Genomic DNA, 25,566 nt, shown 5'->3' with positions numbered 1-25,566 from the left:
ATTTATCTGCTCTGGGTATTGGTATTGAATAATTCAGTGATTTTTATCACCCTCAACCACAACAAATGACTTAATTATGTTAATCTGAGCCAGAAACTTGCAAAGACGCGCGTGTGTGTCAGCGGGATTGACAGCAGCCTACAGGCCTTCAGCACCGAAACGCTGATCTGGAATTTCACATCCTTATCCTGAAACCCTCAGGAAACCTACGCATGCATGTCACCAGTTCTCTTACACACACCGACACACACACACACACCTACCTAAAAAAATAAAAATAAAAAAAGCTTCTGGGCAATTAGCACTACCCCACCTAGAGCCTTTTGATTTGCATCCCAAGTCAGACAGGATTCACATCAGCGTGCAGCAAGTGTGACACAGTATACACAAGCGGGGAAAAACACTCACACACAGGCGGTGTGTGAAATAAAAACAGAGCTGTGCATCTCTGGCTCCACAGCGTGGCTATAATTCATCCTGATGGACTGCCTGCGTCTGTGCGGTGTATCACCGTGGGGCTCGACATGCACAGCGACACACACATGCACACTTGTGGCCTCTGCACTTTGACAGCATGAGTCAAACACCTGTCTGCTTCACACTGATAAAAATAAAAACCTAACCCACACTGGGTGCTGCTCCAACACACACAGGGAAGTTAATTGTGCCAGGATAAGATTAAATGTGTCAATAAATATCACAGGATAATGCAACGTTTTGATTTTGATTGTTTTATAATCCTGCTAAGCAGTTTTTTGTTTAGTGTCGCCTTCTGTGTGAATAGAAAATTATCAATACACCCTCAGTGACGATAAAAACGCTGAATGTGTAAGGATCAATAAAGTTTTATGGCTATGGTGTGCATAATATATAGATAATCCAAAACTTTAGAGATTGTCGTAAAATTATTCAACTTCTCAATTTCTCTTAAGACTAACACTAAGAAATTAAATAACTTTTGCTTTTACAGATCAGAATATTGTAAAGTTTTGAATATCAGTTTATTTGAACTTTTGATGGTTAGTTTTCCGTAAAATCAATAATGAGGTGATAAATGTCACCTCAAAGGATCAGAGTCACATGTTGTAGTGAGTTTGCCGTTACCGTCTGCTTCGACATGTTTTCAAACTGCTTTAGTCCTTAGTGGATTTATTGGTTTAGCTTTGGATCATTGTTGAGCTGCAAGTTCAGTTCTGCCTTATTTATATGTATTAAACATTTGGTATCATTTTTCTTAAGCTCCTGTTCACATCTGGAGGAATTGCAACTCGTGACACGTCCAGTTCTGAGCTTCACAGTTTCTTTCCTTCGAATGTTGCATTTGTTTTGGGTTTTTTTAAACGTCTTTTCTTCAGTTTTTAGAGTTTTTCATATTACTCAAAGCTTTCAGTTTTGTTTCTGTTGATGAAATGATTGTCCAACGTCTTTGTGTCTAACTGCACACTGTTGCAGGATGTCCAATATTTTCCAAAAGTTTGTATCTTTTAAATCAAAAGTTGAAATAAATAATCTTGTTCAGAAGGATGTTTTGTGCAACCATTTAGAATAAAAAGGATGGTTTTTATTATTATTATTTTTCTCCCAGTAAAGATCCTGCACAGTTAGTTGACTGAATCCATCAGCAGTCTAACAGCACAAACTCCCCACGTTTGATTTGGGCCATGAACCGTTTTATGGAGAACAGCTGCACTGATTTGGTTCCAGCTCCTTTTTTCCTCCACCTCATGAATGAAATTTCCCGTGCTGCACTGCTCCGGGGTCTGGCACATCTTGGCAGTGCGCTCTCTCTTTTTTTCCCCCCCTTTGTCTCCTCCTTTAATGCCTTCACACACCTTACAGCCGTTTGTCAATTACCGACAAGAATTTTGGCAACAAACACCATTAATTGAAACATTTAATTAGCATTAAAACCAGCAGTAATTAACGCCTTTTCTCCAGAGCTCTCCCAGCTACGGCTCAAATTCTATTAGGGCTTTAAGCAGCTCACCATTTCTGTGCTCTCCACTGATTTTCTGTATCATTCGCACATGTGTGGGTTTTGTGTGCACACACTCAGGGCCTCAGGTAAAGGAGCCTCTGCGAGGAGTCGAGCACCAAGGCCAGGCCTGCTGGGCGCCCAGGGGAGAAGAAGAAGAAAGGCGGCTGAGGAGGGAGGCAAAGACGAAGAGAAAAAACGAGGGAGGAGGTCAAGAATGAAGGTGAGGGGAGCACTTGAAAGGGGGACGAGGGGAGAAATGAAGCGGGAGGCAAAGGAGAGGCGTGAATGGTAAAGAGAAGGAGTGACAGAAGGAGAAAAGCAGGAGGAGGATTGTGATTGAGAGAAGAAAAGGAGGAGCATGTGAACAGACAGCAAGAAAAAAAGAAGCAGAGCAACTAAAAATCCACAGTCTGAGGATTAACTAATGCTCTCATGTGTGTGTGGCAGTGGGTTTTACATTCAGTACGTGTTTACTCATACGTGTGTGTGTGTGTGTGTGTGTGTGTGTGTGTGTGTGTGTGTGTGTGTGTGTGTGAGGCCTACTTGGAGCCAAAGCAGGGGCCTGGATTAGTTGCGTTTGCCAGGGCTGCGGGGCAGGATTAGCAGGCCCGGCTGCTGTCTGACGCCGCTCTGCCGCCACTAATGGCATTATTAATAGGCAGCTAAAAAATTCATTAAAAAATCCATTAAAAATAAATGTGTTTTACATAAGACTTTGCCCCAGGTAGAGGGGACGGGGGGGAGGCAGAGGCAGAGGCAGGCGGAGGGGTGGGGGGAGAAAAGACGAAATGGGTGACTGTTAGCTTCGAGGTCAGCTGAACGTCACAGTTCAGATAGCAGAGAGAGAGAAAAGCAGCAAGGAGTAAATAAACACTCTGCAGCAAATAATGTTGGATTTGATATAATGAGGCTAAATCAACAATAGTGACATCCACACCGCTTGGAGAAATCTGCAGAGCTGATGTCAAACACACATGCCTCAAAGTGTGTGTTAGATGCAGGTCTGCAGCTGCTACCAAACAGAGGCAGATGATGTGCATAGCTTCGTATTGTCTGCTGGTCATACACTTTTCCATTTCTTTCTTTTAATGTTTTTATTCTCTGTTTCAGACATCTTAGATGATAGAGCGTGAATAGTTGTCATTACTGAGCTTTATTCAACACCCAACTAGTCAGTGTAAAAATTCAAAAGAAAAATACAACACATCAAGGATGCTGAAATTACATGTGAAGCCAGTTCATGTTGCCGCTAGCTTAAATGCTAAATATGCTAACATCTTAGACGCATATACGTAACATTTACATCAACTGAAAATATTATAAACTATTTCTATCAATAAAATCCGTTGTACATTGTAGATATGTGCTTCTACACGTGAAATAAACATTTTTACAAACTTAGTAGCTATGCTACGCTTAAAGAAAAGCTGCAAATGCAGCGCATAGCTAAACAGGAAGTGCTAATTCTGTGACTTCCGGTTTTCCGATTTTTTATTTTTATTTTTTGGTTGTTTTCCGAGGGAGAAGAAACTTGTCCTTTACTGCCACTTGATTTTCAAAATTCAACTGAATAAACTATTTTAAAAAATACACTAAAAAAATCAGCGTCACATTGAACAGTCAACTATGACTCTCAAGGAGCCAGAACAGTTTTTGTTTGGGAAATCTACCTGCTACAAGTTCATTCCTTCCATTAATAGAGATACTTCTTGTCTAATTTGATAGCTGGGGGCATAAGGTAATTTCATGTTCTACTTTTAATATTAATAAACATTAATTGTTTTATTTGTTCAGGCTCATAAGTGCTTTAAAAAGCCATCTGGAGAATACTTCCCTTTCCTTACCATTAAGCTATTTCTCTACAGAAGGAAAAATCAAGATATTTTTTATGATTATATTTTATTAAGCATCAACAAAAAAATAACAGTTCATGTAGATGTAGTTTTAAACAAAAGCTAACAAATAGCCACATTAGTACATCAACAATATATCATCCTGTTCATGAGTCATCATCCCAGTGTTTTAGTTTGTTTTTTGACTTTTCAAATCATTATTTATCACCATGTCATTGCAAATAGATCTCTTAATATCACCACTTTATTATTATTATTATTATTATTATTATTCTTTTTTAAATAATAAATAATGCTTGGGAGCACTTGCCAGTCTGAATTAGTTAACATTTCTCCCACCTATTATAGTGTTTTAGACCTAATTCATCAAATTTTTTTATTTGGAAAGAAAATAGGTTGTTGTGTCAATTCACATTCCAACAAAAGTAGAAAATAATAAATGACAAAGCATATTAATCCCAGCCAAATGAATTAAAATCAGCCAAAAGGAATTAAAATCCATTTGATGCAAGAAGAAAATCCTGACCTTATGTAAAAATACTGCTCCAGATTATTATCTATATCTTTATCAAAAGTTTTTAAAGTGATTAGTCTCATCAAATCAGCAGAACAGTTGTGGATTTTTGACCGTTTGAGAGTGAGAAAGCAAACAGGATGAGGGTTAGAGGTGAAGAGGTTCTGCTTTGTGTGCGCCCTGGGGATATTTAGCCAAATCACATTAACAATAAAGCGCTTCTACCCGTCCACACCACAGATAAAACATATATGAAAGAGTGGGTGTGGGGCCCCACCAAGTGCCCAGGGGCTTATGGTGTAGCTTGAGGGAGCCATATTTGTAGAGCAAGACAGAAGATTCTGATGATTAACACAGAATGCTACCAGTTTTAGTCTAAAAATATGCAGATATCCAGGTGTAGACCTGCTTTCTGCTGAAATTCTGAAAGAAATTCTGCAATTAGAAATATTTGCCAATTGCCTGTAAAAAAAAAATCTACTTTCTAAGAGGTAATGCGGTTTTTCCCAATTATTTTCCATCCTGCTTTCTTTTCATGCCCCCCTGAATTGAAATACTATTGAAAATATTTAATTATTCATCTGTACTAAGCACTGGCACCAGCATTATGTCACCTGATTATCATATAATTCAATAAAATGAGTTGCAACAACTTTAATTTTAAGTTGTTGCAGCTCATTTCATTTTTTAAGCATTAAAACAATTTACAAGTTCAGTTTATTAACTTTTTCTAATCAAAGCTGCTCAGTTTGTGTGATTCTCAACAGACAAAAAGTGCAAATGATTCACCAGTATGTGCATTTTTAATCTTTTTTAAACTGCAATCATTGGTTAGATTTCAGCTTCATGTGCTTATTCCTTTTCAAAAAGCAATTTTAAATTTTTTTAAACAATACTTCATATAGTTCAATTTGTCAGAAGAGATGAAAAGTTCATAATATTTTGAATTCAGTAAATCCAAGGGCTATGTAGGCTTTGTCTACATGAGGTGTGAGAATCCTTGTTAAATGGCGTTTTAACTAAAACTCTGAGGTGTGAGACATTTTACTGAAGTCCTACAAGGGGTGTGGATTTTAATGTTTTTATCTTTTTTAACCTTTTTTCTTTTTCTTTAAAAAAATTCTCTTTGTCTTTCTAACTGTTTATTCACTATCACACGCTGTTTTTATTTTAATTATGTAAAGCACTTTGAAATGCCTTGCTGCTGAAATGTGCTATGCAAATAAAATTTTATTGATTGATTTGTCATATTTAATTGAAAATCATATCAAAATTCATGAAGATTTAAAAAAAAAAGAAAAGTCTTGTTTTAATAATAAGTCTTTTACATTTTTACAAATGCTCAATATTTACTCTGATCTATGCAGCCAAATACTCAAATATTAGACAAATCACACTCTTTCAATAAAGTCTCCCTGGATTATTAGAGCCAATGGTTGGCAGTGATTCTCGACAGTTTGACTAAAAATAGAAGCTTTTGAATAAAGCAGTGTGTCGTCTGCATGAGGGCGCATTTAGCTGTAACCATATGCTTCCAAATAACAATGAAAACTGCTACATAAAACCTGTCACACCATCATCTGTGGGAGTGATTTAAAAAAAAATGTTTGTCTAACACATATATGATATTACATTTATTATCAGTTTTGGTTAATAGATCAAGTTATGATTGATTAGGAAAGGCAATCTTTCGTAAAAAACAGTTAGTTTGCAAAACAGCAGAAAAGTGTGGATCCAGAAAAGTCAGTGATTTTTCTCCAGAAGCATCTGAAGCAGGATTTTAAATGATCAACAATCCTAATATACAAAGATTTTGTGCTTCTACCCAAGGCTACCCCGCCCCCCACTGCATCATCACCCACCACCATCAGATGTTGTTGGTGTTGAGTAGACTTCAAGAGGTGATTAGGAAGATGTCAGCAGAGAGTCTCTGAATGAGAGTTGGTAAAAAGTCAGATGCAGTTTACCACATTTAGGTGAGGACGGGTGTAAAGTAAGAGGCAGAAACGAGCACCTCCCGCTGCGCCGAGAAAAAGACAGCAAAAAAAGTCAGCAACATTCACACTCAAAGCAAACATCAAACATCATCAAACACAGGGAATGAGACACTTTGATCTCCCTGACTCCACAGGAAGCCAGCATCTTTAGAAAATCCTCCAAATGTAAATTAATTTACTACAGAAAAAGATCCTGAGGCGCTGGTGCATCAGAGGGTTAAACCCAAACTCTGCAGCTCAGCCCACAGAGACTCCTTATGCCTGCTGAATGCCTTTTAACCATCAGCTATGCATTGGGTCCTCACCAACAGCTAACATGCATGGCTGATTTTACATTACTCCTGAGTCGATTGCCAAACACACTGGGAATCTGTTTGCGTTAGCATCACAGCTCGTCTTTACTGACATCAGTCAAAATCACAGCAGATCTGTTTCCAGCTGAGGCCTTTCAGATTGCTAAACGTTGGTTAGGAATCCAGGACCTTGAAAACCAACAGAGGACTTTCCTGCAGGCACTTCACTTCAACACAGAGATGAAGACTCTCCTCCTTGACATGAGTCTGTATCTCATGCCAAGTTGGGGTTGAGCTTGGAACATATTTGTCAGAGTGCAGTCAAAGACAAAGTGCTGCCTGGTCTCTGCTTGATGGAGACTCAAATGAGTTTACTGCCACCTATAGAGAACATAGAGTAGTTTTCTTTGTTGATTAAACTCAGTTATTTAAAGGGGACCTAATATGCTTCCTTGAACAGGTTAGGATAGATCTATGGCCTATGCAAAACATTCTCCATACATTTTATGCACAAAATCATTCTTAGATAATGAGATTTGGGTTGTCTAAAATCCCAATATTACCCAATATAACTGGGGAGTTATAGATTGATGTACAGATCTATATAAAAACATCACCCATATTTTTGTCCCATGTTTGTTCGTCTTTACGGAAAGTATTGGCGATTATTTTTTTTGCACTGAAACTATCCACAAAATACATGGACTCATGTCTTTGTAGGTGACTGTTAAATACTTTTAAGCTTCACTATGTAACATTTTAGTGCTGCCAATTATATCTAGAAACAACCAATCAGAGCCAGGAGGAGGGAGTGAGCGCTGTCAATTAAGCTTGTGTCCTCCCATGTATTCCCACTTGGTACAACTGATTCACCACAACATAGCTTGCCACAAATGCTAAGACAAGTTAGCATTTGACAGACAAACAGTTTTCTTGGAATGGAAAGTTGTTCCACTGCCATTAGCGCATACACAATGTTGATTGACAGCGCTAAGACACTCCTCTTGGCTCGGATTGGTTGTTTCTGACCAGGAGCGGTGCATTTTTTCAGACTAGTAGTAGCACTGGGCAAAAGTGAAAGAGGGTGAACTTTTCACAAATTATCTGTCAAGACAGTTTTAACAAATAGGTTTACATTTTTTTAATAACAGATACAAAATGCAGTTTTGAGGTGAAATTTGAAATGGGTTCTTCTCAAATCAAGGCAAGCCACATTCTGCTTTGTTTCATACATCTTCCATGTTCAAATATATTCTCACCTTTCAGAAGCAAAACGAGGAGGATTTATTATTATCTGTTCAGTCTGAAATGCGTCATTGGCCTGTTTGGCACCACTCTGGCCCGGTGGATAAATTCCTCAGCGTTAACATGATTCTGTTTCTGGTTGGCCAATGGCCACACCAACAAGTTGCCTGTTTTTCTCAAGAGCCACTGCATCACACACAACTAGTAAAAATCAGTGACATCACAGCTTAAAGCAGGTGAACGGCGTTACAGACAACAACATCAGTCCACATCACGTCACCTCCAGCAGAGCTTCGTCACGGCAGGCTGTCTAAACATCCGTCCTCCGGGTTACGGTCAGACGTGAGCTTATCCTCTGCTGACTGACATGCTTGTCTTTGCCGTGTCAGAGTAGAATAGCTGCTAAATGCGAGTGCAAGGACTCTTTTTCTCTCCCCTTCACACCGAGAGACACACTGCCGCCCCTCTGCCCCTCCAACCTGCCTCCAGGTCCTATAATCTTTTTACAATGTGTTGAAACACAGCAATAAATCTGTTAGCTTACAATCTAATTTCCATGGCCTTTTCCAGAAATCCTCATAAACTTTTGGCGCCCCCATTAACAGCCCTATTGAATCAGAGCGCTTAATCTGCTTCCAGGTGAGGGGTCAGAAAATGAATGCTTTGAGATCCATCACGCTGATGGGAGCAGAGAAAACTGGGCGAGGGAGAGCGCTGGGGAAAAGGGCAGCGTCTCCTCCTCATAGGTCAATAGCAGCCAAGAGAGTCAGTCATTCACTTTTTCCCTCAGCGTCGCTCTCATTTCCCATTTAATATAGACATCCAATTAATGTGAGCATGTCTGGGGCGGCCCAGATCCCCGTGAATTATGGCCCATCATCCCCCCAGTTATGGCTCGGCAAGAGAGTTGTGGGAAAAAGGAGAGGACACAAGGAGACAAAGACAGAAACAGAGGGAGGATTTAAGATGGAAAGAAAATGAACTGGGGGAAGAGGAAAAGGGAATAGTTTGGAGAATCAATAAATAAAACAAGAGGAGGGGAGACAGAGCAGAAGGAAATAACTCTTGGAGAAGAGGAAAGAGGATCAGAGAGACGTGAAACAAATTAAACCGGCAAGATGAGGAGCAAAAAATAAGAAAAACAAAGGATCAGGGAACCGGACGGCAAATGCAAAGAAGAGAAGAGAGGAAACCTTTACAAGAATTAGAGATAATTGATTGGCTGTTGGGGCAGCTGTGGCCTCCAATGATTGGCTGCCAGGAGAAAAAGCAAGATTAGTTTCTAAAGTGGTGCTACCGACACCTGAGCTGCGTTTGTGAGCGCGCGAACAAACAGCATTACGTCCACGCCTGTGATATTAAACCTGGACAGCAGCTCCTTATTGTCGCAGCAACAGGGATTTGTCATTGTACCTCATTATCCAATTAACACCATGTGGTCCTGCAGCCAAACATACACACTCCTCCACATGCAAACACACACACACACACACACACACACATGCGCACACACACTATGTGGTATTATGTCTGGGCTTCAACAAAATTCAAACAGGAAATGTAGCAAACTTTAAGGTGCACAAGCTGCAAACACTAAAATTTATCTCAAATATTTGCTATTAGTCTGCATAGGATGTCTTCACATCTGGTTGTCTGGTGGATTCGGTTCAATTTGGGACCAAAATTTCAACATTTATTACACTTTCAGGTTGTGTGGTTTGCTTTCTGATTGCACTGTGTTTTTGTTTTTGACTTCAGTTGAGCTTCTAAGTGGTTCTGAGAGCTTGTTTCATTCTGTCCAAACAATAATGTGGCAGAGCTTCTGAATAGACTGTCTGTCCCGACACAGTCATTTAATTGATGGGTTCTCAATTTAAATCCTACAGACAAAAAGGCATTTTCTTTCCATGTATAAATACGTTTCATATTTTGGAGTACTATTATGGTAACAATAAACGTGACAACAACAACAACAACTATTTATTACAATTTTTTAGGCAATTCTAGGACTATGACTGCTCTTGAAAAACAGAATGTATATCTTTTTTTAATCATGTTTTTTTAAATATCATTAGAAAAATTCTTTTTTTTTAAACATTAATTACATTGATAGATGTTGGATTCACTCCTCCCGTTCCACTAGGGGGCTCTATAGTTGCTTTGTATTGGTACGTGGATTAATGTGTAGAAGAAGAAAACGAACGGCGGACCAGTAGTGTACTTAGGTTGCCTAGCAACCACCAACAAGCCGAACCTGCTATAAATTCACATCTTACCAATGTTCATGAGTGTTGCCCAACGTGGTGAGTTATATATTAATGCTGTAAAGCTATGTTTAAGCTTTACAATAAGCTTTAAAATATTGACGTTTTGTCTTTTTTTTTAACGTTATTTACAGTTTAACCGGCATGTCCGTGTAAAAGCACTCGGCAATAAAATTAACAACAACTACAACAACAACGGCTACCTTATGTTCTTTGTAACAATAGTTGATCATGTATATTTAAAAAAAATATTTTAAAAAATCTATAATGGAGAATGCCTTAATATTTACTTGATGGAATGTTAAAATTTATATTTATAGTTACTGTTTGTTGTGCTTATCTTTCAGCTTAAGTTCTGATTTGGTTTAAATATTAAGGTTTTTTTCTTATGTCTTTTTGTATGTTTGTAAGTTGTTAAAGCAGTTGATTTGAATTTTGTGTTTAATTTAATTTTGTTTATGTCTTAAGGAATACCTTAATGTCTTTTTAGGAATGTTTGTAAAGGATTAGTATAGTAATGTCTGACGCAGAACCCAAATAAACAATTAAAGAAATTATTTAGAATTTATCGTAACAAGAATAACTCAAAATTTGTATCGTAAGAAAGGTATCACGATAAATGATGAACAATACGATAAATCCCTACCCTTACTTCTTACATATTATTTGCTGAAAAGCCTCTTCAATTAAAAAAAATATCCTAGTAAAAAGATACATCTTCAGTCAATTTTTTCCACAGATATTTGTAAGACTATGAAATGTTCAAAAAGTCAGTATCTCCTCTTTCTGCAACAATCCAGAAATTCCCAGTAAAATGCTACGAGTCTTCTTTGCACGCAGAGCTCAAAGTAGACAAATTGAAACCATAAGTCGGTAAAGAGAATGCTTGAAAACAAAACAAGCTAATAAAGAGTATCGCATAATATCTACCATCCTTTTATTTTGCTAGATTTTGAAACATATCAAACTAAATGGAAAAAATGTGCATCTGATTAAACGTTAATATCTGAGAAGAGCTCCAGACTTCCTGCACTATTGTGTCGCCGCTCACAGAGGGATCTTTTTCTGATTTTCGAGGAAAAAACAGCAGTTATTACTAGGATAGGGGAAGTATTCCAGCACAAATCCCACTAAATCCTGATGTCAGAAGTTTTATTATTAAAACTGGGTCCACTCTTTGCAGTTCTCAGAGTCTCAAAGCATGAGAAGAAAAGATGGGACAGGTTGGAGTTTTTCATAAACGACTAAGAATGAAACGACCTACATAAGAATGGACATTTTAACTCGGTGAAATAGTTGGTTTCTTACTGATTTTAATGTAACAAAGAACTGGAAAAAGAAGGCACCTTGTTGACTTTTTAGACAATCCCACAAAATGTGTCTTCAAGTTTGCAAAACATAAAGCAGCAAGAATTCAAGTAATTTATTATCTTCGCTCGAGAAAATCATTGTGTATTTTTTTTAGTGCTCAGGGGATATTTTTAATTATTTTATTAGCACCAAAAACATCTAAATATACATTTAAATTTTTTTTTTTGCTTTCATTAATTAGTGTATGCCAATTTTGTTCTAGGTTTGCACCACAGCTGTCTGGCAACCAACAGTCATCTCATTTGGGACCAATATGAGATGACTGAACACAACCCATAAAAAGATGGGCTCCCAATGCAGGCGTAAGCTTTTATTTCACATCTAATGAATTGGCTTAGAGAGGCTTTTTTTTAAAACACTAATTGTTCTGTATGAAACCTATATTATAATGAGGCATCACGCTGTTCAACTGAAGTCATGTGTGTCTATAAAATCTTTCTTCCTGAACTGGTTTACTTCAGATTTTTTTTTTTAAACTTTATTTTCTGATCTTCAAATCAGTACAAAGACGCCTCTGTTCTCCAACAAGGACTTTAACAAGCTTCTCCAGACATGAAGCTCGACGTCAGGCAGACTATCACTGAAGTCCACACTCCAGTCCAGTAGGTGGCGGTAAATCAACCTCGAGTTAGTTTTCCGTTCGCCAATAAAACACAAAAGAAGAAGATCGGCAAGAACATTCTCCAGAGTCCTACATCAGGTTTGTAAGGTTATTTGCGGGAAACAACGGAGAAATCAGCATCTTTCGCAACCAGAGGAAGAATGAGAGGCGCAAAGTCTCATTGGATGTGAGAGTGGTCGCTGTGTCGGACGCATTTTGCACGTACAAAACTGGTAAGTAATGACTAAAATAACATCGACATCGAATAAATCTCCCTTCAGGAAAATGCCTAAAAAAATAAACATTAGCATAAAAAGGTGCTTAAATGTAAATATCGCAGTCACTGCAGCACGTTTTCATGCCGCCATTGCCCTAACATTGTGATTTACACACATAAACTCAAGCATAACCATCTCCACTTATTGATCAATAAGTGTGGGTGTAACAGAAATTGAATGTTTACAACCAGTTACCTTGAACATGTGGTAGTTGCCGTCGATCACAGGTTCATTCAACCAGACATGACGTCATCTGTAGGACTTAATCCATTTATTGCTTTATTCCAGATTCTGTTTGAGTTTTGAAATGTAAAAAAAAAATGCTTTCCGCCTCTAAAGGTTCTGGGTAATGGCTGTTCGGATTGTATGTTCCCCCATTGACAACGCTGGATCAGTATTTCCAATTATTTTCCTCGAAATCTCTGACCGCAGCGCATTAGCAATGATGAACTCGCAAATGTTTTCGGAGGTTCATCCAGTTCAGAGGCGTGTACTTCGGGACAAATCGCGATCGCTGATTGGTCTGTTGCCACTACAATGACTGACAGGTGGCATCACATGATTCGTTGACTTGAAAGAAATGTTTGAAATGTATGTAAACTTCTGAAAGTTACCAAAAATATCTTTAAAAACTATTTTTTCTAAGTTTTCTGGCATTTAGCAAATAGAATAAATATTGGTTATTCTAACTAATCTAAAACAACAGTTTGGTCGGATTTATACGATGAAGTATTAAGAAATACAAAGAATAAAAGAATACAAAACAAAATTATGAGAATAAAGTAATAAAAATTATGAGAAAAAAATTATATTATATTATGACAGTAAAGTTGCAATATTATGACTTCCTTCTTATTACAACTATAGTTGTAAACAGTTTTTAAGAAATTATATGTTTGTTTTTTTTCTGAAAATGGCAGAAGTTTTTGGCAGAGTTCACTGAGTGTTTGGCGGGAGTTAGATACCGTGACCCGGAGTCACGTTTTAACTTTTCATCAGTGAGAAAGGAGCAAGGCAAGGTGAGTTTAAGCAGTCTCACTAAACTCTTTTTCAGAAAAAAGAAGATGTTAGGTCTTCAAAGTCTAAGATATGCAACGTTTCTTGTTCCTCCTTTGGTTAAATAAGAAATAAACAGACAGGAAACGGAAAAATCAATGTAGTTTGAAGCAAAAGGATCAAAAGTATTTTGGTCTTAGAGAAAAGAAGATTGGACTACAGTTGATAAAGTGTGTGTGTGTGTGTGTGTGTTGTCAGTGTCTGCTTTACTTTGTACAGTAGTTGTGTTTTTTTGGAAGCCTAATGTTTCCTGACATCCCACAGTTAAAGTATCATAGAGGCAGAGTGATTGCCTCTGGCTAGCAGGAAAGAGACTGCCTGGGGCCTTTCGCTTTGGGCAAGAGTGTGTGACTGTGTGTGTTGTGAGCGTGTGTGTGTTTAAGTGTGGTGCAAACGGCCTTTCAACTCGCAATATTCTCTGTGTCATCAGCTTAAGCGGCTAAACAGAGTGTTCAGGAGAGGAAGGAGGAAAGGAAAGGAACGGAGACAGATAGAGGAAGAAAAGCTCTCACGCGGCATTACCGCCTGGCTCTGCGCCGTACTCCCTTTAATGAAGGAGGAAATGAAGATGGAGGACGAGGGATGAAGAAAAAGGAGGAGGAAAATTCTTTTTTATCTCTTCTTGCTTCCGTCTCACACTCTGAGCATATGTATGCCCACAAAGCATGGCGCAATCTCCATTAGAGAAAGAGCTGTAATTTCAGAACTCTTTTTGTCGCCGCCGCTTTAAAAAAGTCGGGCAGATTGGTAATAGTTGCTGTTAAATTATTCAAGTGTTTGAGCCTTAGAAGTTTGGGGAAAACTGCAGCTTTTTTTCTTCTCCGTTTTTTAAGATTAGGATTAATGATGAGCACCTCCAAGCATAGAACTTCCTCACTCGAGGCCGGAGCTTCAAGTTTTTACTTTTACTCATGAGCATTGCCTTTTCTATTCACGTTTTGCACGTTTTTGTTTTTCCATTTGTGTCTGAACTGCTTCTAAAAACAACCCAAGTGTTAAAGAAATCACCCAGATTGTTTTTTGGTGTCTGGAAAATTAGCAGTTTCAAAAACCTGCACATTCAAAAGGCAATGCGGCATTGCCTAGCAACCCCAGACAAGTCCAGCCTGTCACCCAGCAACCCAAGTGGAAGTACAGCACATTTGGTCAGCTGATTCACTTCAGGTTGCTGAAAAAGACAAGTGTTTTGTTGTTGACTTACCATCCAGAAACCAGAGAAAACCCACAACACCTGCCAGGAATGATTTTTTTTTGCAAAGATCTATTGATTATAACTTATTATAACTCAGTAGTTTTATTGTTTAGAAATTACAAAAAACAAAAGAACAAAGCCAGCTCCAAATCAAGTCCTCGTGAGTCACATTCAAAGTGTCTTATAGTCACTATTATTAACGACAAGCCTCAATGCCTTAATTTGGACATGAAGGATAATCTTGAAAAGGCCATACTTTCAGTTTAGTCTTTAAAATACTAAACTTGTAATTCCTTTTTGGTGTTTGGTGCTTCTAAAAACAACCCAAGAGAATAAATTAACCACCCAGGCACCTTTTGGCAACAAGTTGATGTTTTTTGTTGTCTAGCGAACAAGCCATTTGAAAAGCTTCCCAGTTGGTAAGTCACCCAACGGGCAGTGCTGTTACCTAGCAACACGTCACCTAGCAGCCTACGCTAAGCTCTAACACCTTTGATCAGCTGGTTTTGGTTTTGGCTGCTGGAAAAGACAAGTGTTTTGTTTTGACTTACAATCCAGAAATCTCTTGCTGCATTCTTGTTGGTTGCACAGGAGGCTCCACTTCTGCTTTTCAGCAGAAGCTGTATAATTGCACATCTGTTTGCAGCCTTTTTTACGTCAAATTGGGGGGCGTGGCCAGCAGCAGCTTATTTAGATTTAAAGTGACAGGGGCCCTAAGACAACTCATTCTCTAAGAATGATTTGTGTAAAAAAAGTGAAACAGACCTTTTCTAACTTGCTCAATGAAATAGATTCTCACAATCGGCTGGGCAGATTCTCACAATGCAATTACTAATAAATAATTCACTTATGTAGGTAAAAGCTACCAATGTGGCTGACCGATACACAAAGCAATACCTTGGAGATATAACATTAGGACCAAAGTGCATGAGGTTTTGACCTGTAGGTGCTAGCTTACAGGAAGGAGAGAGGAAGGAAGGGAGGGTCACTGTACAGTAGTTTATAATGGTGTCTAGTGTGAGTCCACGCAACAGATGAAGTCATTTCACACTTGTCTGTGAATGAAATGAGAACCCGGCGATAACATCTCCCTCCGCGCCCGCTCTATGCCAGCCGGGCTTTTGATCTTCCCGAGCGGCGCTGAAATGATCTTCTGTCCGAGTTTTTTACAGCAAATCAGTGCCGGACAATTCTCTCCCTCTGCTCCCATTTTCCTGTCTTGTACCGAAAAGCTGTCAAGCCGAGAGTTCAAAGCGTAGGTCCGTGATGAGATGAGAAACCACTTGGGAGGAATCACATTAGCGCCTGGCTTTCCCATGTGCCGGCGTGTAAAACATCAGAAAGAGGAGGAAATAATTTCATGACTTGACGACGGCCTTATATTGTTGAGGAGCCAGCAACGCTGCTCCTGCAGACTGTAAATTCCTGTGGCACAGATCTGCATCCAGCTCAGCTAGCATTTGATTCTCTGTGGTGCAGCAGGAAACAAATACAAAACGCACCAAGCATTCGAGTAATCCTTGTGCAGAAAGTGACATATCAAAGCTTTCAGGAAACCTGAATCCACTTATTTTCTAAACCAATCAGCTGCAGATTCTTCATGAAATACACTGCAAAAACATAAAATCCTACCAAGTATTGTTGTGTAGATTCTACTGCAGATATATTGGTTCACTTGAAATAAGACAAAACTAACTTACAAGCACATTTTCAGCAAAATATAGGCACTTGTTTTAGATCTATAATTCCTTAATATTGATTAAAAAAAACAATACAGCCTTGACATTTCAATGCGAAATATTTTGTCGAAACGACTAAGTAAGAAAATTTGTTACTAAATGAATAATTTTAACAGTTCAAAACAAAGAGAAGAAGCCCATCATATGCTAAGGAGTCAAAGCTCAAATGAAAAAAAAACCCATAAGGCTAAAAAAGAAAAGAAAAACAAGACAAAACTAATACAGAAATAGATGAACAATATTTAAATTCCTGTCAATGGCAAAAACCACAAAGTGTTGACCAGAAAAGTGTAGATGTATACGCATATCATAAAATCCAAACCACAGAATCTTTCCTGTAATTCCAGCTGCATATACAAAAAAATAAACAGTCATGATTAAACCTTATTGTTTAGCAAATTATTTAAATGCATTTTTTACCTAAAAAGTGAAAAATGCAATTTTAACTCCTCAACCATTATTCCATATCTGAACCCCTTTAACTGTCTAACAATTGGTTTTAATATTCGTCCTGACCTTTAGTTTTTTAAACAAGTCCTTCTTTCTTAATTTAGTTTGTGTTTTGTAGTTTTGAAGTTTATTGAATGTTATAAATTACAAATAAAATGACAATAATACGGTAAAACAAATGTTTATGTGTGCAGAAGTATAAACTTATTGAAATTCACCCCATCCTCCAATTATAACCTCATCATATTAGAGATATACCTTCATTTTACTCTCTGATTCTTGATTAATGCAATACATTCAATTAAGTACTTGCAATTTTCCCTTAAGTAAAAGCATATAGTGTTGTTCACAACAATAAGCTTGTTTGTGTCCAAACCACTTCTGTTTATACTTTGAAAGGAGTTTATTATAAGCTTTCCACATAGTTAATGCTATTCTGAGCTCTACTAAGTTCTACATTCTTAAAGTTTGCAGTATAAGGAATAGTGTATGTCAACTTGTAAAGTGAGAAAAATACTAATTAAAGACATTTTTTGGTATCTTTCTCTCTCTCTCACACAGACACACACACAAACCCAGTGTTCACATGGAGGGAAGCAACATGCAGGGAGGGAGAGGTGAGCCATGAATCATGACTATTATCATTAGGTTAAGCACCAACCAACCCCAAAGGCAGAGGAAGCCTCTGTGGAGAATCGACACTCTAAATGAGCCTGATTATTATTATTGTCCTCCAAATGAGAGTGATTAGTATTGATGTCTAAATGAGCACTGAGGTTATTATAGCCACGATTATTAGTATTATTATTATTATTGTGGTGGCGTTATGAGCAGCCCTGCTCATTTTTGCTTCATTCACTTTTAATTCCACAGGCTGCCTTTTTAACTGACAGCAGCACGGCGGCACAGCTGTGACGTCCGTGCACTCGCATGTACACACACACACACACACACACACACACACACACACACACACACACACACGATTATTCATTCACACTAATCTTATCAAACATTAACACAGCAGTTGTAAATGCAAATTCATATCCAGACATATGTGCATAATGGTTGAAGGTGTCAAAACCCAAAATAAACCTGACAGGCTAACATGTATGAATCTAAATTCTGCCACATACATGCAGATTTCTGCAGTCACCTGGAGGGAAGCGGCATGCTCCGCTGCATCCTTGTCTGATGAACCAGATGGCAGCAATTCCCTCAAACAAATAAATAAATCATCTTTACATCTGGATACATTATGAATGCTAACACATATGCTAACAGAATAGGCATGATGTGACGCAACTAAAAAACCCGCTACACGTGACGTCACGCTCTCCAGAAATCCGCCAACTCCTCCATGACGGACGTACAAAAAAAACAAAAAAACAATGGTTCCTGCAGAACTAGTCTTTAAACATTTGTAACCTAATATCTCTTCTGTTTTTTTAAAGGTTTTATTGGCTCTAGTGGCCTTTATCTGACAGTGAACCGACAGGAGAGAGCAGTGGGAGGGGGGCAAGTGCGGCAAGGGTCGCCAGGCCAGGAATCGAACCTGCTACGGCCGCGTCGAGGACCAGCGTCTCCACACATGGGCTGCGGCCAACCCCTGCGCCACCACAGCACTCTCTCATATCTCTTCTGTTTAGTTTATTTCACTTTAAAAGTGCTCACACAGGATGCTGCGCAAACAGACAAGGATGCAAACCAAACTTGTCATTTTATTTTATAACTTTTAATGAGAAAAAATATGGCAGCGATGGACAGCAGCCGTTAATCATAATGACTGTCAGCCTTCAGTGAAACCGCGGCTTTGCAGCTAACGCTTTTTATAAGGTAAGATGACTAATGTTCCTCTACTTTATAAGTAATTATAATTAAAAAGATATCAACTATCACATGATAGAGATGGGACGTGTCTAACCATTGGTAACCATGGAGACAATGCTGCACCTCATGTAGCCTAGCATGTATTGAAAAACTGGTTAGCGTCTCGTCTTTTTTACGTTTTCAATGCTGCTCCGACATAAGGGAAATGCTGTTTCTATGCGGTTTGTGTGAATATTCATGTGGTGTGAATTCAGGTAACGTCGGTAATTTTATCAACACGTCAGGAGGGAGGACGTATGGGCCGGTTTCTAAGCTAGCTGTTTCCAATTTCTGTAAATCCCGTCGTCTATGAGCCCCAACCAGGTGTGTCACGTTCACTGACAAATAAGCCCGACTCGAACAAGTAGAAGCCATGAATAAAGTGGTGAAAACGACTATGGATACAATTTCAGTCGCTCTGTTCAAATACAACGCCCCTCCCTCACTTCTGACGTTCGTCATGGCGCCTCGAATGATTTAGTGACGTAGTTGCAAAAAATCAATACTGAAAGCTACAGGTGTCAAACTTGAGGCCCTTGGGCCAAATCCGATCCGCTGGAGCATTTTATGTGGGTCACATATATGGAAGCTTCAAGATAACAGTTGTGTGATTAGATGTTTTATCAATCAAATCTCAGCAGTTTTTATCTGTATTAAGGAAAATTACTTGAATTAGTTCATGTAGTTTTTTGTGATTCTCGTATATTTACGCATAATCAACAGATCTTAGTTTATTACAAATATTTTGCAAAATTGATCAGACCCAAGGGCTTACGTGATGCCAACTATCACCTGAAGGTGTCAGTATTTCCTACAATTATCCCTCAACATCATTTAATTTAAATGTTGAGTATGGGATCAATATTGAGAGTAACAAAAAGTAACATTTAACATCATACGTAAATGCAAATCTCTTGCAAAATATTTCTAAATTAGCACCACAAAATCTTTGATTTTTATTGCAAAAACTAACAATTGCAAAATTCAGGAGGGACTGATTAATGTGAAAAGAAGTTCAGTATTATTCATCTCAAGAAGTACTTCTCGAATGCAGAAACAGCTATTTATTAATATTTTAAAAGTTTAATGGGTTTTATCAATATATTCTGGCGTAACCAACCTTTGATAACATTTATGATCTTGATATGGCCCAAAATGAAAATGAGCTTGACTCTCCTGCTGTAAACAATGAAATATCTCTACCATCTGATTTAAACATTTAATATTGTTGAAATGTGAATATTTCCTCTGGTATTTGTTAAACTGTGAGTCAGAGTTCACAGCTGGGTTAGGATTAAAATTCAATCTGTGCTTGTCCCCCAGAAATCTGTGAATTTGAGTGGTTGTTGTGTGCATCAGGACAGCTGTCAGATCACCTCCCTGATTGGTCAATGTGACAGGCATCAAAAAGCGCCGTGGGAGGTGAATGGAGGAGGCGGGCTGCCCGGCTGTCAGTCACTTTCCTTCTCTGCTAGGAAAGCATCACCTGGGCACGCGTGTATGCACACACACACACACACACACACACACACACACACACACACACACACACACACACACACACACAGATTTTTATAATCCATAAATCTCCATGCCTACAACCCCAAACACACAAATGCACATTCCCATATACGGCTTGCTTAACTTTACATGCATGCAGTCTGATTCCAGCTGTTTCCCTTGATCATACAATTGCGCAATTTGACATTTAAAAAATAATTTTGCCTAATGGAAACACGCCGATTTAGAAAACAAATTCTAATTTTTCGATGAAAGGTTTTGTCTCCAGAATCAGGTGGGGTTTTTTTTTGGCCGTATTGTAATTGGTTAGTTTTGCGAAACTGCAAACATGATCAACAATGGTTTCCACTGGCGCAAACCACAAAGAAGACGTCGGCAGGAAGTAGCTGGAGGATCATGGCGTGAATTTATCGTGTGAACAAACATATTAACGTGTGATTTTAATTGCCTTTTTTATTTAATGGAAACAAAGCAATGGTGAAATTCTGTGTTTTTTACATGAGTGGAACATCGACAAAGTTTTGAATGGAAACGCGGCTTCTTTACACTGGAGGAACACCAAATCTTACCTAGTATTTTTATCTAATTTCTCGTGGAAATATCTTAGTACATTTGAAACAAGACAAAACCAACTTACAAGTAACTTTTCAGCAAGACATAGGAGCTTAAATAATTCCTTAATATTGATGACAAAGTACAAGTTCCACAGACAGAATATTTGACTTATTACATGACACTTTCTCTGTATTATAAGTCAAATAATCTACCAATGTGACTTATGCTTTATCAATATTAAGGAATTACTTACTTAGAACAAGCTCCTAAATCTTGCTCAAACTTGTAAGTTATGTCATATTTCAAGTGCACTAAAAATTTGCAGTAGAAATTGCACAAAAATACTTGGTAAGACTTTGTGTTTTTGCAGTGTAGAGTATCATTCAACCAAACACACGAACACACACTCAGTCGTCAGTCTGAACACAGACAGGCATTCACTTTGACAGAGTAATTATGACGTCCTGCTCTGAAGGGGCCGTCGGCTGAAAGGTGAGAGTTATCGATCGCACACAGGAGGAAATTTATCAATGTCCAGCCGCTCGGCTCTGACAGGAACCCAATCCACTTAGAGCTCGATGTTCAAACTGTTCAGGTCCGCTCCGAAAACACATTTTAATGCAGGAGCATCCAGCTGGGGGAAAAACTCACCGAAAGGTCATAAAGGTCACACAGAACAGCAGACATTCCTTCTGCTTCTTCTTCTTCTTTTAAAGTGAGTTTATATTGTTACAGAATCGACTCGAATTGACTCTTGGGCTGCATGTTGGCTGCTGCTTCAAACTAAAAACATGTGTTCTGGTTATAGTGCATTCCAGCTATTATTACTGTTTTTTTTTTTGTTCAAAAGGAAATTGTTGAGTTTTTGATGTTTTTCTTTGTGTCTGATTATTCAATGAAAGAATCTTAATCTGGAAAATACAACTTTATTTTTTAAAGGGACAGCATTGCGTATTTTCTAGGTACATAGTGCCATTTTATAGCACAATCAAGCAACTATGTTACCTTATAAAAACGCTATATCAAAATTGACATTGTGATTTAACGTCTGTGTTGTAATTTAATGTCTGTTTCTTTAAAAGGCGGAGCTAATTCTGAAGCTCCGCCTTCAGGAAGTCATCACACAGCGCTCCTCTATTAACCCTTTCACAACCTTTTTACCGGTGTTGCATTGAGGAGTTACACCAGGTGTTTGCTAATTGCAGCTAGCTAGTCTAAAGGAGCTGAATGGGAAGTTTCAGTCGGGCTGAAACTAACAATTATTTTCTTTATTGATTAATCTATCAGTTATTCTGATCATTAATCGATTTAATCAGATTTTTAAAATGGCACATTCTGTTGATTTAAAAAAATATATTTTAAGCCTGTTTTTTATTTTTCAAAAGATTCAATAATTCAATTCCTTTTTTAAACAAGAAAATAAACATTTTATTAACCTATATGTGAACACTTCATCATTTGCATCAAAGGATGCATCTGCTTTGAAAAAAGCACAACATAGCCAACCCATCTGGTTGATTAATAATTGGAACCAAAAAGTTTTTAATAGATTTTTCATTTTACAGAATTTGAACCAGGTGAAGCTAAGACTTTAAAGACAAAGGTTGTTTTTTTAATCGTAAATGCAAAATGTATTAATGTTTTTAACAGTTTTAGCTTAATTACTGCTGTAACTGTGTTGTTCTTCCAATAACTCACTTTTTTTTAGTCTGTATCCTGTTAATGATTAATCGATTACTAATTTAACTGATGATTACTTTAATAATCGATTAATCGCGATGAATCCAATTAATTGTTCCACTTTTTGGCATCTCTCATGTCAGACGTTGGACTGTTGAAAACCTAACCCAGCTTCGTTTTGCTAAATCGTCCAGTTCTGTTTATATCATGATTTGCAAACATTTCTAAAATTTATTTTAGTTATTCAAACTACTCAAAGAAAAAACAGATTTTTGACTCAGAAGCCTTCCTCGTTCTAACGCAGCAACAGAAAAGCACCAAGATGAGCTGTTTATTTCCTCGAAACCATTTTCTGGATCATTAAATCATTTCTCCCTTCATTTATTGTAGTTTAGTCAATAATTCTGTCAGAGTCTGATTGTCATGAGAATGGCCTGTTGACTGAATGTCAAAAAAAAGGGATGACAAATACATCCATTAGGGACATGCATGCCAACGCCGTGGGAAAACAAATGGCGAGCGTTGCGTTTGTCTGCGTGTGTTTGTGTGTGTGTTATTCATCCGTCCAGTCATCGAGCACCTGTGGACATCCTCCTGCTGCCGGAGGTGAGGTCCACACCTCCATTTTTTACTCAGACAATGAGTGGAATCATTTCTCCTCCTGCAGACCTCTCCATCATTATTGACACGGAGTTATTGATCAAAACCTCGGCCGGTAAATTACAACCTATTAGTCAAACTTTTTCCCTCAGATTTGGAGAGCGCAGCAGGAAGACGGAGCGAGATTACGGATAAGTTTGACAGTCCGCAAAAGGGTTTACAGAGTGGACTCTTTGTTTCTTTTTACCTGAGATTTATTATTAGGATGCAGATTAAGCAGCGGACAGAAACAAACACGGCCGGCCCGTTCCTCAAGGTGTTTCTGACGGTGAATCAACATTAGTTTAAGGAAGCCGAGGTTCCAGGTGAAATCCGTAACACGGAAGTTAGAGAGCAACCCAGCCACACTTAATTTTTTTCCCACTCTCTCGTTTTTTTGATGTTTTGCCAGAGGCCTATTCTACTAAAGAGAAGTAATTTGGCTTATCTTATCCCAGAGACCTAGCAGCTGCTTTTTATTCTTTTTTTTGTGAGGTCTTTTTTCTCATTTAGTCCAACAAAGATTGTCCTCATAGATTGACCTTCTCTGTGCCTGCAGGCCGTTGCCCTCATGCCAGTAACTAGATAACACACTCTATCAGAGATTTGAGAAAATCATTGGGAAAGCAGTGGGGCTGATAGTGGCATCAATCCTAACCTGACACCAGGCTGGGTCAACCATTTATCTCTCTACACCGCCTCTGGTCACAACAGCGGCCATCTTGCTCTGCTACATCCTTCTTTAATAACCTTGGCCATGTCTCTTTGCAGACTGAGAGGATAAGGCGACGCGGCGCTCGTTCGCCGCTGTTTTGTTTGCATTTCGCCCGTGAAAAATCACATTTGAGCACATTTGCGGCGTGCAGCTCAAATTGAAAAGAGCAAAAGCACTCAGAGGACCAAAGCTCGCAAACTCGTTAGCATAGGATTTAATGGTGGCTTCACCGTCATTAATTCCCCACGGTGGTTGACTTAAATGCTTCTATATTGGTGGAGTGAGATCTTCCCAGAGGCCTCCTGGTGCTGAGATCATTGTTTTTCACTTACTAACAATGAACTTATGATCGGAGCGCCGCGAGGCTCTTAAAAAATGCCCCACAGGATCATTACAGACCCGGTGTGTATCTGTGGGATTGTGTGTGTTTGATGCCAATGAGGCCGGCGGAGCAGCAGTGTGTCCGAGGCTCATCTCGGTGCTCTGCAGCGCAGTCAGGATGAGTGGGGAGGTTAAATGGGGCGTCATCAATCTCAATGAAGTGCAATTATTTTCTCACTTATTAATCATTGCCGGCTAATAGCTGGTGGCAAAGCTGGGTCCGCCATTTGTCAAACTTAGCAGATTTCTGTAATTTTGTTTCCCCATTTCCACTCTAATGTTTGTGTAGACTTTGGCAGATATCTATGGAGGGCTGCAATAAGTCTGTGCCTCCAAGTATCTATCGCCTACCTGCACTGCAGAACTAACTGAACTTCTCGCCGTTTCTCTGTGTGAGTGATTCCCTCCATTTCAAACACGAGTGGCTATTTTATGGTCTGTGGCAGAGCAGAATGGGGAGCTTTATTTGGAGAGTGCACCATATAAAAGCCTTTAGATGCTTAACTTTTGTTAGTCCATACATTACTTCATGCTGCAAGTTGTTGGTTTCTACTTCTGCTATTGCAGATGCATAAAGAAACTAACGCTGGCACACTGCGCAACGGTAATGTCCCAGATGACATTACCAGAAAGGTCATTTGGTGCATTTTTAGAATAAGGTCATGATTAAGAAGTAACGCTTTGTTTTACCGCATTCAATTTGCATCAGGTCAAACTGACTCGGAAACACTTTGGAGCGCATACTGGGGAAAAAAACAGTTTGGAGTTTGATTTGTCCTGTAAAATATCAAATTAATTTAGAATACAGCTGAGCTGCTTGACATATTGAATCCAAGTCGTCATGAAAAATCAGTCTGTGCAATATCACCATTGCAAAGTAAAGCTTAAATGCAGTATTCTGCAGAATGCTATATCAGCGTCATGGGTGTCAAACTGATTTTCATTTTGAGCTGTATTAAAAATCTGAATGTTCTTAAAGGGCCGGTTGTGCCAGAATACATTGATAAAACCAGTTAAATGGTTAAAATATCAATAACTGTTGTTCCTCCGGGATTCTGCGATTGTTTTTGTGTTTTTTCTGCAATGAAAATTACAGATTTTGTTGTGCCAATTTAGAAATGTTTTTAAGGAATTTTTGCAATATTTGAATGGTGTTAAATGTGAATTTGTATTACTCACTGTATCAATTACAGACTATATATTGACATTGAGTAAGGCTGAGGCAGCAGTCACTTAAACCAATTTTGAGAAAATTTGCAGTAAAATCAGAAAAAAATGGAGATTTGTTGATTTTGTGTGAATTTTGCAGATTTGTAAAAAACTGGAAGAATGTATTGATTTAATTTGGAGTAAAAGGGCCATGTGAAAAGTTACA

At 38.4% G+C, this 25,566-nt stretch overlaps 2 long non-coding RNA genes across 2 annotated transcripts in view; one reads left to right on the top strand and one right to left on the bottom strand.

Annotated features, from left to right (window-relative positions):
* Positions 1 to 12,956, bottom strand: part of LOC145549792 (uncharacterized) — a 66,040-nt gene extending 53,084 nt beyond the window's left edge. Inside the window, exon 1 of the long non-coding RNA XR_014085641.1 lies at positions 12,590 to 12,956. This is a non-coding gene — a long non-coding RNA (uncharacterized LOC145549792). The remainder of the gene's footprint in view (positions 1 to 12,589) is intronic.
* On the top strand, positions 9,928 to 17,370 carry LOC103457284 (uncharacterized). Its single transcript, XR_532415.3, has 5 exons — positions 9,928 to 10,183; positions 11,718 to 11,817; positions 12,017 to 12,349; positions 13,315 to 13,413; positions 13,881 to 17,370. It is a non-coding gene; the product is annotated as an uncharacterized LOC103457284 (long non-coding RNA).
* Positions 17,371 to 25,566: the final 8,196 nt, after the last annotated feature.

The sequence above is a fragment of the Poecilia reticulata genome, chromosome 21, assembly GCF_904066995.2.
Source record: "Poecilia reticulata chromosome 21, P_reticulata-male-v2, whole genome shotgun sequence".
NCBI classification, from domain to species: domain Eukaryota; kingdom Metazoa; phylum Chordata; class Actinopteri; order Cyprinodontiformes; family Poeciliidae; genus Poecilia; species Poecilia reticulata.
Note: the sequence above shows the minus strand (reverse complement) of the source record. Positions and strands in the feature narration are given on the sequence as shown.